This window comes from Stenella coeruleoalba (genome assembly GCF_951394435.1).
Source record: "Stenella coeruleoalba genome assembly, chromosome: 5".
In the NCBI taxonomy this organism is placed as follows: domain Eukaryota; kingdom Metazoa; phylum Chordata; class Mammalia; order Artiodactyla; family Delphinidae; genus Stenella; species Stenella coeruleoalba.
This window is the reverse complement of record NC_137150.1, coordinates 97816294-97831559: the sequence shown is the minus strand read 5'-3', so window position 1 is coordinate 97831559 and position 15266 is coordinate 97816294.

Genomic DNA, 15266 nt, shown 5'->3' with positions numbered 1-15266 from the left:
TTACAAGACCCTCTGATTTCCTTTTTACTGGTAGGCATTTCCACTTTTTAAAATGAAGACATTGATATTTATAGCTTACTCCTGGCTGTGTTAATTAGATACAGTAGCATGAACACCCAGGCCTTATAAAGCCAACTGGCCCTAGTTTTTCACTAATCAGTTAATTGTGAGATTTAGCACTTACAGACTAGTAGCTGCACTTTGATTCAGTGAATTCTTTTGTGTTATTATTATTCCCATTGATGCTGCAAAATTCCACTGAAGGCATAATCGTTAACAAACACATAGCTAGAATGTTTTACTCCTTAGCTGCATGTACATTTAGCTTATGAGAAAGAATGATACTCATAGTAATGTGAGGAACTTCCGGAGGGGTCTCTATGAGCCTAGATTTCCATATTAGTCCTTGTTTGGGGGGAAAAACAAGTCTAGGTTGCATACTTGAAATGTTTTCAATGGGCAGCTTCACATGCCAAGCTAAATCAGCTTTCTACTTCCCTGGTCAAATCTCTGAGATTTGTAAGGACAGTGGACTTTTTCAACTGGTCAGCCCCTGTATGCAGTCAGATGTTCCTATCCTAAGTGAGCGTTAAGTAGGCTCACTTTGACAAAATTAGCTGCCTAAACCTTGGACGTCTTTCGTTCAGTGGGTTCACGTGGGCTCAACCTCCATCATGCAGCTTGGACTGAGGTGCTTGAAAAATCATACCAGGGTCTACTCTGGGACGGTGAGTAAGCCCATTCTTCATATTAAGACCTGCACTACTAACAGTGTTATGAAAATTAAACATAATAAATAAGAAGTAAAACCATTGCTATTATCATTAATAGTAGTATATATTATGCTTCAAGTGGGAAAAATAAACAGAATTCTATTAGATAATGGCACCACTGAGAAAAGAAAATATGCAGGTGGGAATTTAAAGCAGGTAATCTTGATGCTCAGGCTTCACCCAGGTACCAGCAGAAATTTTATGGCCATGTTTTGGGAAGTCTCTAGCCCTCCCACGACATGCAAAGGACACACTGTTGAAATGATACATTAAAAAGGAGTTTGGGATTAAAATATACATACTACTATATATAAAATAGATAGCCAACAAGGACCTACTGTTTAGCCCAGGGAACTATACTCAATATCTTGTGATAACCTATAATGGAAGAGAAGGTAAAAAAAAAAAAAAAAGAATATATATATGTACAACTGAATCACTTTGCTGTACACCAGAAACTAACACAACATTGTAAATCAACTGTATTCAGTAAAAATATTTTTAAAAACGCTCTGCAGTTGAAGAAGGTATGAATATCATGTAACTGTATACCTTTAGCCTCCAATTTGATCAAGTACAACAGCAGCTTTTCACTAAAAGAGAGGAAAAAGAATCCCCCATGTTACTGATGGAGGAAGTGAGGGTTGGCCAGGGTGTGGACACAGAGAGGAAGGAAACACAAGGCAGCACTTACACTCCAGCTACATCAAAACCAGGGGTCAGTCATGAAGCTCAATATCAAAAAAACAAACAACTGAATCCAAAAATGGGCAGAAGACCTAAAGAGACATTTCTCCAGAGAAGATATACAGATTGCCAACAAACACATGAAAGGATGCTCAACATCACTAATCATTAGAGAAATGCAAATAAAAACTACAATGAGGTATCACCTCACACTGGTCAGAATGGCCATCATCAAAAAATCTACAAACAATAAATGCTGGAGAGAGTGTGGTGAAAGGGAACCCTCTCGCACTGTTGGTGGGAATGTAAATTGATACAGCCACTATGTAGAACAGTATGGAGGTTCCTTAAAAAAACTAAAACTAGAACTACCATATGACCCAGCAATCCCACTACTGGGCATATACCCTGAGAAAACCGAAATTCAAAAAGAGTCATGTACCAAAATATTCATTGCAGCTCTATTTACAATAGCCCGGAGATGGAAACAACCTAAGTGCCCATCATCAGATGAATGGATAAAGAAGATGTGGCACATATATACAATGGAATATTACTCAGCCATAAAAAGAAAGGAAACTGAGATATTGGTAGTGAGGTGAGTGGACCTAGAGTCTGTCATACAGAGTGAAGTAAGTCAGAAAGAAAAAGACAAATACCATATGCTAACACATATATATGGAATTTAAGAAAAAAAATGTCACGAAGAACCTAGGGGTAAGGCAGGAATAAAGACGCAGACCTCCTAGAGAACGGACTTGAGGTTATGGGGAGGGGGAAGGGTGAGCTGTGACAGGGCGAGAGAGTCATGGACATATACACACTAACAAACGTAGTAAGGTAGATAGCTAGTTGGAAGCAGCCGCATGGCACAGGGATATTGGCTTGGTGCTTTGTGACAGCCTGGAGGGGTGGGATAGGGAGGGTGGGAGGGAGGGAGACGCAAGAGGGAAGAGATATGGGAACATATGTATATGTATAACTGATTCACTTTGTTATAAAGCAGAAACTAACACACCATTGTAAAGCAATTATACCCCAATAAAGATGTTAAAAAAATTTAAAAAAAATAAATAAATAAAAGGCACCACTTCCAAAAAAAAAAAAAAGAGTCATGTACCACAATGTTCATTGCAGCTCTATTTACAATAGCCAGGACATGGAAGCAACCTAAGTGTCCATTGACATATGAATGGATAAAGAAGATGTGGCACATATATACAATGGAATATTACTCAGCCATAAAAAGAAAGGAAACTGAGATATTGGTAGTGAGGTGAGTGGACCTAGAGTCTATCATACAGAGTGAAGCAAGTCAGAAAGAGAAAAACAAATACCATATGCTAACACATATATATGGAATCTAAAAAAAAAAAAAAACAAAAGGTTCTGAAGAACCTAGGGGCAGGACAGGAATAAAGACGCAGATGTAGAGAATGGACTTGAGGACACGGGGAGGGGGAAGAGTAAGCTGGGACGAAGTGAGAGAGTGGCATGGGCATATATACACTACCAAATGTAAAATAGCTAGTGGGAAGCAGCTGAATAGCACAGGGAGATGAGTTCGGTGCTATGTGACCACCTCGGGGGTGGGATAGGGAGGGTGGGAGGGAGATGCCAGAGGGAGGAGATATGGTGATATATGTATATGTATAACTGATTCACTTTGTTATAAAGCAGAAACTAACACACCATTGTAAAGCAATTATACTCCAATAAAGATGTTTACAAAATTTTTAAATAAAATAAAAATGGGCAGGCCACTGCTCTAATGCTGAAAAAATTAAAAAAAAATTAAAAAACGGGGGTCAGGCTCCACAAGAACAACAATGTTTTGGAAGGACTGAGAGTTGTCATCTTGGTATTTAATCAACTTTTTTTTGATAAAGCCACCTTCCTACTTTATTCTCCTTTTTCTTCTTGATCTTCTTGATCTTGTTATTTCTGTAAATCATTTACATTGATATACATAGTTGTGGACTGTGTATATTAGACAAGGATTATAAAAGGAAAAAAGTGTGAAAGTGCTATGACCTCCTTGCTCTTTTTTTTTTTTTTTTTTTTTTTTTTGCGGTACGCGGGCCTCTCACTGTTGTGGCCTCTCCCGTTGCGGAGCACAGGCTCCGGTCGCGCAGGCTCAGGGGCTATGGCTCACGGGCCCAGCCGCTCTGCGGCATGTGGGATCTTCCCGGACCGGGGCACGAACCCGTGTCCCCTGCATCGGCAGGCAGACTCTCAACCACTGCGCCACCAGGGAAGCCCCCTCCTTGCTCTTTTGACCTTTCTGACAACCGTGCACACCTTCAAATAGCTTTCCCAGGCACACGGCTCTGAACTCAGTTTAAACTCAAAAACTGCTCCTGGAACCTCTGATGAAATTAGGACCCACTCTGCCCTCCTCCCATCATTACATTTTTTTTGAAAGGGGATTATAATATTTCCCAGCTTTGATGAAAGCTTCCCATTATTACAGACCGGCGTTTCTGGTGGAGATTAACAAACGCCGGAATTATCCTTCAGCTCCCAGCACAGGTTCAGGTTTGAACTCTGTACAGCAGCTTACAGTTTGGCAGCAGAAATGACAGCATTGAAAGAAGTGACCATGGACCACAAACATTAAATTATGTTCCCTGAGGCCATTTCTGAATTTTCAAATTTTAATGAGTCATTCACTCAATTAAGGTTATTACAGCTACAGAGGTTTCATTACTAACATGTAACCAAAAAAACTCATTACCCATCAAACCTATAGTTTCCTCCAGATGAATCTGAATCACAGAGATTCAAATGTGTCTGGGCTTTCTGCTGCATGAAATAGAGCATTTACTAGGCCAGTCTCTGTCCTATGTTGGGGGAGGGAGGGAAACTGAGACAGAGATGAAAGAGCCATCAACATGTCAAACTTGAAAATATATTGGCCAGAGTGAAAAGCATTCAGGTGGAATAGATTTAGCTACATTGTAAAGCTCATTGCAATATGTCAATCTAGCTCAATATTGACTAAAACTGACGAGTTATCTGAGGAAAAAAAATGAACAAATATTTTAGAAAGAGAATGAACTCAGTGTTCCCACTGAGTCAGTAGCCTTAAACATTTTCAGAAAGTCCTTAGACAGCAATATCACCAAACATATACTGATTCTCTTTTTGCATAAATAATTAAGCAAAATTCCAACTGAAATGGGACTTAAATCTGTCTGTTATTAGGCAAGCCCAGGGATGACCATACTACTAAATAAATGGCTTAGAGGTAGGGTTAACGAAGTGCAGTCCATGGTCCACCAGCATCAGCATCGCCTGGGAACTTAGAAATACAAATTCTAGGGCCTCACTCTGAACCTACTGAATCAGAAGCTCTGAGGTAGGCCCAGAAATCTGTGCATACAACATATTTGACAACCACTGGCCTACACACATACACTTAGAGATTGCAAAGTAAGGGTGCTTCTACCTCTATTGTCTTCTCTGAAACTGGCTGAAAAGAACAGTAAGGAACAAAAAGAAGGAAATTCCATTTTAAATGATAATAGCTACTATAATATGAAACCAAAACCTATGAGGAATACAGTAAGATTTGGATTCAACTGAACATAATAGATGCATACCTTAACGGACCTCAGGCAGGACATGGAATTCTACAAAGGAAGGAGACACAGCCCTAAGGCACCTGACCAGGGATTTCTTATTTGACACAGCAAGTTGTGGAGAGTGACAAGCAACGCAGGACCAAATGAAGAATAAGACAAGCATACCATGTTTGCAACTAGTAGGGTGGCAATACAGCAAAGAGAAATGGTGGGTGAAAACTGGATGCTGTTCAAAACTGGCAAAGTAAAATTAATAAACACAAATTACCAAAACATTGCTTCACTGCACAACGTGCAAACTGAACATCCCTGAGGGAAGTAAGCAAAATTCTATTCCCTGGCAGATAGTTTAGAAAGAGAATTGAGACAACATGACCATCATGAAACTATCTGCTGCCCCAGCTTACTCCTCCAGCTCCTTCTCAGACTGGCATTCAGCACGCAACTAGTTCTGAAAGAATGGCCCCATTTAAAGGTGAGAAAAATATCAGAAAGGAACTGGCATAAAACCAACATATATAGGTAATTTAAGAAAAAAAATTTTAAGTAAAGTAAAAGAAGTACACAAAAATCACATGCAACAATTATAGAAGAAATAGATGACTTCCTCAAATAATACTTTTCAGTGACACTGAAAAGTTAAATAGTTTTTTTGAAAAGAAGTATTTAGAACAAGAGAGAATGGCTCAAAGAAGATAGGCAAATAGAAGGATATTACAAGTAAGCTGGCAGAATTCGGCAAGAAATTAGAAGAAATAAATATGACTTATTCAGATGTAAAGACCACTTCAGAAGCAGAAATGTTCATAATAGATACCACCAAAAATACAGACTGACTAATGGAGGTCAGACTCAAGAAAATTAAGTAAAATGAACAAGAATAAGGAATTAGAACTCATTAGAGAAAAGAATTTTAAATAAATTAAATAGATACGGAAGACAAATAAGACCCCACATGTACATAAATGATGTTCTCTATAAAGAAAAGAAAACAAATTAGAAAAAATTTAAAGTGTCATTAGAGGAAAATACATTCCTAGGTTGTGTTCATAAAGAATAAAGTTTGAATTTGGAGTAAAAAGTGTTAAATTAGTCTAAGAAAGGGATTTCATGATGAGGAAGTACACAGTCTATAATGAAGATCTACAGTCCTGAATCTTTAAGCATCAAATTATATAGCATCAAAATGCACAAGGGAAAAACTGAAAAAATAAAAAAAAGAAATAGATATAAATTAATAGTAATAAAAAAAGTATACACAGTCCTTGACAGATGATTTAAAATAAGTACCAATATAGAAAAAACAAAAATATAATAATAATGTGGATGTTATATATATACACACATAAAATTGAAGGAAGTAAATTTTAAAGGCGCTTGGAAAATGTATTGAAGTTGGCAGTGTAATAGTCCCAAAAGAAAATCTCAATAAGTTCCCCAATGTGATATAGCATAGGCAGGGTTTTATAACCACAATGCACAACATTAGACATTTATAATAAAAATTAATCTAAGTTGAACACCTTAAACTTATATAATGTTAGATGTCAATTATATCTCAATTAAAAATAATAATAATAAATTAAGGCTGACACAAACAGAAAGGATATTTTCAAACACTTAAACAGGAAATCAAAACTGACATAGCCAGATCAGGAGACTGAGACCTTGAAGGTTCTTGGTTCCAATATGCAAGGCAAGGCCACCAGGTTAAAGCCTTTAGAAATCGCTTCAAAAATAAAATAAGGAAATAAATAAGGTTACATATAATAACATTTATATATGAAATTAACTCCTGTCCTATGTACAAATAACAACTCACTTGAAATTATAGGAAACGGAAAATCTCGTTTTCAATAGCAACTTTGTCAGGGCCCAGCTAGCAAAAATTTAGTCCTGTCATATAATCAAATACAGATAATTTAATAAAGAACAAATTGTGAAGGTATTAGAATAGCTGAAAGAGCAAACAGGGGATGGTGTTGCCTAAAAATCAGTAATAGCACAAAGCTGCTAATGACCCCAGGCTGGAAGAACAAAGGGAGGGAATGGTGTTCCTAGAGTCCAGGATGTGGGCCCCCCCAAGGACACAGAAACTCTGACAGGACTGCCTATTGGAAGCTAGGACTAAAAAGGTAGCTGAAGCCACCAGGAGGAACACAAGGATGAGAGAATCCCCCTAGCTTCTTACACGCTCCTTCCCTTCATTATCTTTGCTATGCCTCTCACTGGACAAACTTAAATGGAAGCCACCTGGCAAGATTTACATGGTCATGGTAAATCCATGGGAAGAGGGAGAAATGGACCTGAAAGGCAACAGACAAAAGACTAAGCACAGTAACCAAAATATTTACAAAAAAAAAGATTAAGGGAAAAAAAATTAGCTCCATTTCCCATACTTCACTTAAAGGCCCTTACTAGGAAATATGTTATAGGCAGTGCATGTGTTTATTTAACTATTTTTAAATATAAAAAAAGGCATATTATATAAATCATTGTATAAATAATATATAATAAAAAATGAGTTTGTCTTTCATTTTATACCTGCAGTTCCTCTCCACAGAGGCCATTTTAATTATTTTGTATATACTTGTGGAAATTTTTCATACATACATATGAATATTTTTAAATACCCACAAGCGTAATATAAATATTATTCTTCCTCTGGTTTCATTTTTACTTAACAATGTATATTGGAAGCCTGTCATAATTCATTTTTTAAAGTCTCCATTTGATGAAGATATAAGCTGTTTCCAGGTTTTTGTTGTTATGGACAATATATTATAAAGGTGAAGGAATGCTGATAAAACTTCTTGGCTATCGTCTTTACATGTCTGGTATCTGATTCAGTAAGCACATGTTGGGCCAGGGGCAATACTGCTAAAAGTAGAATCTAAGTAGGATATGGGATTTAAAATTAAGTCACTGGAACACAGAACTCATTTCATATATATCTCACAATGGATGTTACTTGTGATTCATACACACATGTATGGGAGGGTTCAGAAGGACATGCAGATGTAACCAATATGCATATCTTTACCCCCAAGGCAATAGCACATACCAATGTTCTTATGCTCCCAAAACTAAATAAAACCTGATCCTCTCTGTTTTGGCCAAGCCAATGCACTTGCCTCTGTAAATTTTCAGGTTTTGTGAATAGCTTGGCTAGATGACCTTGGACAAGGCCTCAATCTCTGTGGCTCTCAGTTTCCTCCTTATTAAAATGAGGGTGTCTATCCCACTCAAAAATTTAAAAATTCTACTCTTCTCAGCTCTTGCTGTTACATTTTTCAAGAACAAAGAACAACAACAACAAAAAAATACCCTCTTTCCTTCTTTTTTTTTTTTTTTAAATAAGTTTCAGAGTTAAGGGGAAGAAACCTTGGGAACTCATTCCCTAATATTTTAGGATTTTTACATTGGCCTCTCTGTAATCCCTGTATTTTCCCTTTGATCCTTGTGAAGCACTACATGTTCTTTAAATGTCCTCCCAGCAAAGAAATTAAAATAATAGACTATTGGACAGAGAGCATGAGGGTGAATCTGTTGAACAATACCATAATTTTTTTTGGGGGGGGGAGGTTAAACCTTTTCTTCTATATTAAAGTTGATTAACAATGTCATGTTAGTTTCAGGTATACAAAAAAGTGATTCAGATATACACATAAATATATCTATTCTTTTTCAAATTCTTTTCGAAATTAGGTTGTTAAGAATATTGAGCAGAGTTCCCCATGCTATACAGTAGGTACTTGTTGGTTATCCATTTTAAATATAGCAGTGTGTACATGTCAATCCCAAACTCCCTATCCCCCCTTACACTTCCCTCCTGGTAACTATAAGCTCGCTAAGTCTGTGTGCCTGTTTCTGTTTTGTAAATAAGTTCATTTGTATCATTTTTTTTAAGATTCCTCATATAAGTGATATCATATATTTCTCTTTCTCTGCCTGACTTACGTCACACTGAGTGAAGTAAGCTAGAGACTGTCATACCATAAATTTGGATTGCCGTTGCTTCTTCAAAAAGAATAAATTATAACGCAGCCTTAAAATAAAAGTTCTATATGCAGTCAACAGTAGTCAACAGACCATGTGATTAAGACAGTAGAAATTGCCAAATTACAGAAAAGATCACAGAACTTTCAAGGCTAAGAAAGTTTACTAAGAATACATAGATCTCAACAGACTATCAGGAAAATTATGAGCATTTGGCCTTTTAAAGCTTTCAGACAACTTCTGAAGGAAGTTGTTTAATTTCCAGCGACACGTAATTCAATTAATAATAAAACCAAAAATTTAATCAAATAGGAAATTAAGATGAAATTCTGGTATTCTTCAACACATCTCAAAATATTTTTATCAATTCTAAAGGTAAAACTGCCAAAATTACCAGCATGGATTATGAGAAACAACGTTGTCATGCTCTTAAACACCACTGCCAAAGGACAAAGGTAATCCTGAAGAATCTTTAGACTAAGAATGTGAAAAAGGCAAAGACTCAATTTGAGATGTTGAACAAAAGTGGTAATGTAGATTTGCTTTTAATAAAATATTCTTGGTTTAAAAACTGTGTCTAGGTCTTCCCTGGTGGCGCAGTGGTTGGGAGTCCGCCTGCCGATGCAGGGGACGGGTTCGTGCCCCGGTCCGGGAAGATCCCACATGCCGTGGAGCGGCTGGGCCCGTGAGCCATGGCCGCTGGGCCTGCACGTCCGGAGCCTGTGTTCCACAACGGGAGAGGCCACAACAGTAAGAGGCCTGCATACCGCAAAAAAAAAAAAAAAGAAAAAAAAGAAATTGTGTCTACCTGAAATACAGTGTTTTCCCTGGAAATAACACATTAAATAAGTATCTCCATTAAAGAAAGATGACAGTTAGCTTAGATACATTCCAATGGCATATTATTGAGCTAGAAAAGCTAGAAAAATACTGTGAGGATATAGAGTTGGTAATCCCAAAGGAGCATTTCATTAATTTAGCCCATGAAAGTCAGGAAAGTTTCTACATAATATGATAAATTTTAAATAAAATTTGAAGAATAAGATGTAGACCCCGTCATAGAAGAGGAAAAGGGCATTTCAGGAAGAGAGAATGGGAGGTGCAAAGGCACCGAGCCATGTTTGGAGAAAAAAAGGGAAAGATTAGTATAATTTCTGGAATGTAACGTACATGGATAGTAAGAGGAAACCAGGCAGCAATGTAGTGTGGGACCATAATGTACTGTGAAGTTTGAGGTATGCTCATACACCCTGCATTCTTTAATAAAAAGCAACCATGCTAAACTATAGACCCATACAGCACATTAATGACCACATGTTAGAGAGGAAACTGGAAAATAACCATCAGCTATGGCAATGACTCAAACATTCTCAATTTCAGTCTGCAGAAGACCAGCATGTAGGAAATATACTTCTTTTTTTTTTAACACCTTTATTGGAGTATAATTGCTTTACAGTCTTGTGTTAGTTTCTGTTGTACAACAAAGTGAATCAGCTATATGTATACATATATCCCCATATCCCTTCCCTCTTGAGTCTCCCTCCCACCCTCCCTATCCCACCCCCCTAGGTGGTCACAAAGCATCGAGCTGATCTCCCCATGCAATGCAGCTGCTTCCCACCAGCGATCTAGTTTAAATTTGGTAGTGTATATATGTCCATGCTACTCTCACTTCATGCCAGCTTCCCCTTCCCTCAACCCCATGTCCTCAAGTCCATTCTCTATTTCTGTGTCTTTATTCCTGCCCTGTTACTAGGTTCATCAGTACCATTTTTTTTCAGGTTCCATATATATGTATTAGCATACGGCATTTGTTTTTCTCTTTCTGACTTACTTCACTCTGTATGACAGAATCTAGGCCCATCCACCTCACTACAAATAACTCAATTTTGTTTTTGAGTAATATTCCATTGTACATATGTGCCACATCTCCTTTATCCATTCATCTGTCAATGGACATTTAGGTTGCTTCCATGTTCTGGCTATTGTAAATAGTGTTGCAATGAACATTGTGGTACATGTCTATTTTTGAATTATGGTTTTCTCAGGGTATATGCCCAGTAGTGGGATTGCTGGGTCATTTGACAACTCTATTTTTAGTTTTTTAAGGAAACTCCATACTGTTCTCCATAGTGGCTGTATCAATTTACATTCCCAACAGTGCAGGAGGGTTCGCTTTTCATCATACCCCCTCCAGCATTTATTGTTTGTAAATTTTTTGATGACCATTCTGACCAGTGTGAGGTGATACTTCCTTGTACTTTTGATTTGCATTTCTCTAATAATTAGTGATGTTGAGCATCTTTTCATGTGCCTCTTGGCCATCTGTATACCTTCTTTGGTGAAATGTATATTTAGGTCTTCTGCTCATTTTTTATTTGGGTGGCTTGTTTTTTTGATATTGAGCTCCATGAGCTGTTTGTATATTTTGGCAATTAATCCTTTGTCAGTTGCTTCATGTGCAAATATTTTCTCCCATTCTGAGGGTTGTCTTTTCATCTTGTTTATGGCTTCCTTTGCTGTGCAAAAGCTTTTAAGCTTCATTAGGTCCCATTTGTTTATTTTTGTTGTTATTTTCATTTCTCTAGGAGGTGGGTCAAAAAAGATCTTGCTGTGGTTTATGTCAGAGTGTGTTTTCTATGTTTTCCTCAAAGAGTTTCATAGTGTCCGGTCTTACATTTAGGTTTTTAAAACATTTAGAGATTATTTTTGTGTAGTGTTAGGTAGTGTTCTAATTTCATTCTTTTACATGTAGCTGTCTAGTTTTCCTAGCAACACTTATTGAAGAGGCTGTCTTTTCTCCATTGTATATTCTTGCCTCCTTTATCAAAAATAAGGTGACCATATGTGCATGGGTTTATCTCTGGGCTTTCTATCCTGTTCCATTGATCTATATTTCTGTTTTTGTGCCAGTACTATACTGTAGCTTTGTAGTATAGTCTGAAGTCCTGGAGCCTGATTCTTCCAGCTCCGTTTTTCTTTCTCAAGATTGCTTTGGCTATTTGGGGTCTTTTGTGTTTCTATACAAATTGTAACATTTTTTGTTCTAATTCTATGAAGAATGCCATTGGTAGTTTGATAGGGATTGCATTGAATCTGTAGATTGCTTTGGGTAATATAGTCACTTTCACAATATTGATTCTTCCAATCCAAGAACATGGTATATTTCTCCATCTGTTTATGTCATCTTTGATTTCTTTCATCAGTGTTTTACAAGTCTTTCACCTCTTTATGTAGGTTTGTTCCTAGATATTTTATTCTTTTTGTTGCAATGGTAAATGGGATTATTTCCTCAATTTCTCTTTCTGACTTTTCATTGTTAGTGTATAGGAATGCCAGAGATTTCTGTGCATTAATTTTGTATCCTGCAACCTTACCAAATTTATTGATTAGTTCTAGTAGTTTTCTGGTGGCATCTTTAGGATTCTCTATGTATACTATCATGTCATCTGCAAACAGTGACAGTTTTACTTCTCCTTTTCCAATTTATATTCCTTTTATTTCTTTTTCTTCTCTGATTGCCACGGCTAGAACTTCCAAAACTATGTTGAATAAGAGTGGCAAGAGTGGACATCCTTGTCTTGTTTGTGATCTTTGTGGAGATGCTTTCAGTTTTTCACCACTGAGTATGATGTTTGTGGTGGGTTTGTCATATATGGCCTTTATTATGTTGAGATAGATTCCTCTATACCCATTTTCTGGAAGTTTTTATCATAAATGGGTGCTGAATTTTGTCAAAACCTTTTTCTGCATCTATTCAGATGATCATATGGTTTTTATTCCTTAATTTGTTAATATGGTGTATCACATTGATTGATTTGCATATATTAAAGAATCCTTGCATTCCTGGGATAAATCCCACTTGATCATGGTGTATGATCCTTTTAATATGTTGTTGGATTCTCTTTGCTAGCATTTTGTTCAGGATTTTTGCATCTATGTTCATCAGTGATATTGGTCTATAATTTTTTTTTGCGATATTTGTCTGGTTTTGGTATCAGGGTGAGGGTGGCTTCATAGAACGAATTTAGGAGTGTTTTTCCCTCTGAGGTTTTTTGAGAAGGATCGGTGTTAGCTCTTTTCTAAATGTTTGATAGAATTTGCCTGTGCAGCCATCAGGTCCTGGACTTTTGTTTGCTGGAAGATTTTTAATTACAGTTTCAATTTCATTACTTGTGATAGGTCTGTTTATATTTTCTAATTCTTCCTGGTTCAGTCTTGGAATGTGGTATCTTTCCAAGAATTTGTCCATTTCTTCATGGTTGTCCATTTTATTGGCATATAGTTGTTTGTAGTAGTCTCTTATAATCATTTGTATTTCTGCAGTGACTGTTGTGATTTCCCCTTTTTCATTTCTAATTTTATTGATTTGCATCCTCTCCCTTTTTTTCTTGATGAGTCTGGCTAAGGGTTTATCAATTTTGTTTATCTTCTCAAAGAACCAACTTTTAGTTTTATTGATCTTTGCTATTGTTTTCTTTGTTTCTATTTCATTTATTTCTGCTCTGATCCCTACGATTTCTTTCCTTCTACTAACTTTGGGTTTTCTTTGTTCTTCTTTCTCTAGTTGCTTTAGGTGTAAGGTTAGGTTATTTGAGATGTTTCTTAAGGTAGGATTGTATTGCTATATACTTCCCTCTTATAACTGCTTTTGCTGTGCCCCATAAGTTTTGGGTTGTAGTGTTTTTGCTGTCATTTGTTTGTATGTATTTTTTTATTTCTTCAGTGATCTCTTCGTTATTTAGTAGAACAGTGTTTAGCCTCCATGTGTCTGTGTTTTTACAGTCTTTTTCTTGTAACTGATTTTCAGTCTCATAGTGTTGTGGTCAGAAAAGATGCTTGATGCAATTTCGATTTTCTTAAATTTTCCAAGGCTTGATTTGTGACCCAAGATGTGATCTATCCTGGAGAATATTCCATGTGCACTTGAGAAAAAAGTGTATTCTGCCACTTTTGGATGGAATGTTCTATAAATATCAATTAAATCTATCTGGTCTATTGTGCCATTTAAAGCTTGTATTTCCTTATTTATTTTCTGTTTGGATGATCTGTCCATAGATGTAAGTGGGGTGTTCATGTACCCTACTATTATTGTGTTACTGTTGATTTCCCCTTTCATGGTTGTTAGCATTTACCCAACCTATATCAGGTGCATAAATATTTATAATTGTTATATCTTCTTGGATTGATACCTTGATCATTATGTAGTGTCCTTCCTCATCTTTTGTGACATTCTTTATTTTAAAGTCTATTTTGTGATATGAGAATTGCTACTCCAGCTTTCTTTTGATTTCCATTTGCATGGAATATCTTTTTCCATCCCTTTGCTTTCAGCCTGTATGTGTCACTAGGTCTGAAGTGGGTCTCTTGTAGACAGCATATATATGGCTCTTGTTTTTGTATCCATTCAGCCCATCTGTGTCTTTTGGTTGGGGCATTTAATCCATTTACATTCAAGGTTATTATCGATATGTATGTCCCTATTACCATTTTCTTAATTGTTTTGGGTTTGTTTTTGTGTGTCTTTTTCTTCTCTTGTGTTTCCCATCTAGAGAAGTTCCTTTAGCATTTGTTGTAAAGCTGGTTTGGTGGTGCTGAATTTCTTAGCTTTTGCTTGTCTGAAAAGCTTTTGATTTCTTTGTCAAATCTGAATGAGATCCTTGCTGGATAGAATAATCTTGGTTGTAGGTTTTTCTCTTTCATCACTCTAAATATATCCTGCCACTCCCTTCTGGCCTGCGGAGTTGCTGCTGAGAAATCAACTTATAACCTTATGGGGATTACTTTGTATATTATTTTTTGCTTTTCCCTTGCTGCTTTTAATATTTTTTCCTTTGAATTTAATTTTTGTTAGTTTGATTAAATTGTGTCTTGATGAGTTTCTCCTAGGGTTTTTCCTGTATGGGACTCTTTGCTCTTCCTAGACTTGGGTGACTATTTCCCTTCCAATGTTAGGGAAGTTTTCCACTATAATCTCTTCAAATATTTTCTCAGACCCTTTCTTTTACTCTTCTTCATCTAAGACCTGTATAATCCAAATGCTGGTGCATTTACTGTTGTCCCAGTGGTCTCTGAGATTGTCTTCAATTCTTTTCATCCTTTATTCTGCTCCTTGGCAGTTATTTTCACCATTCTGTCTTCCAGCTCACCTATTCATTCTTCTGCCTCAGTTATTCTGTTACTGATTCCTTCTAGTGTATTTTTCATTTCAGTTAGTGTT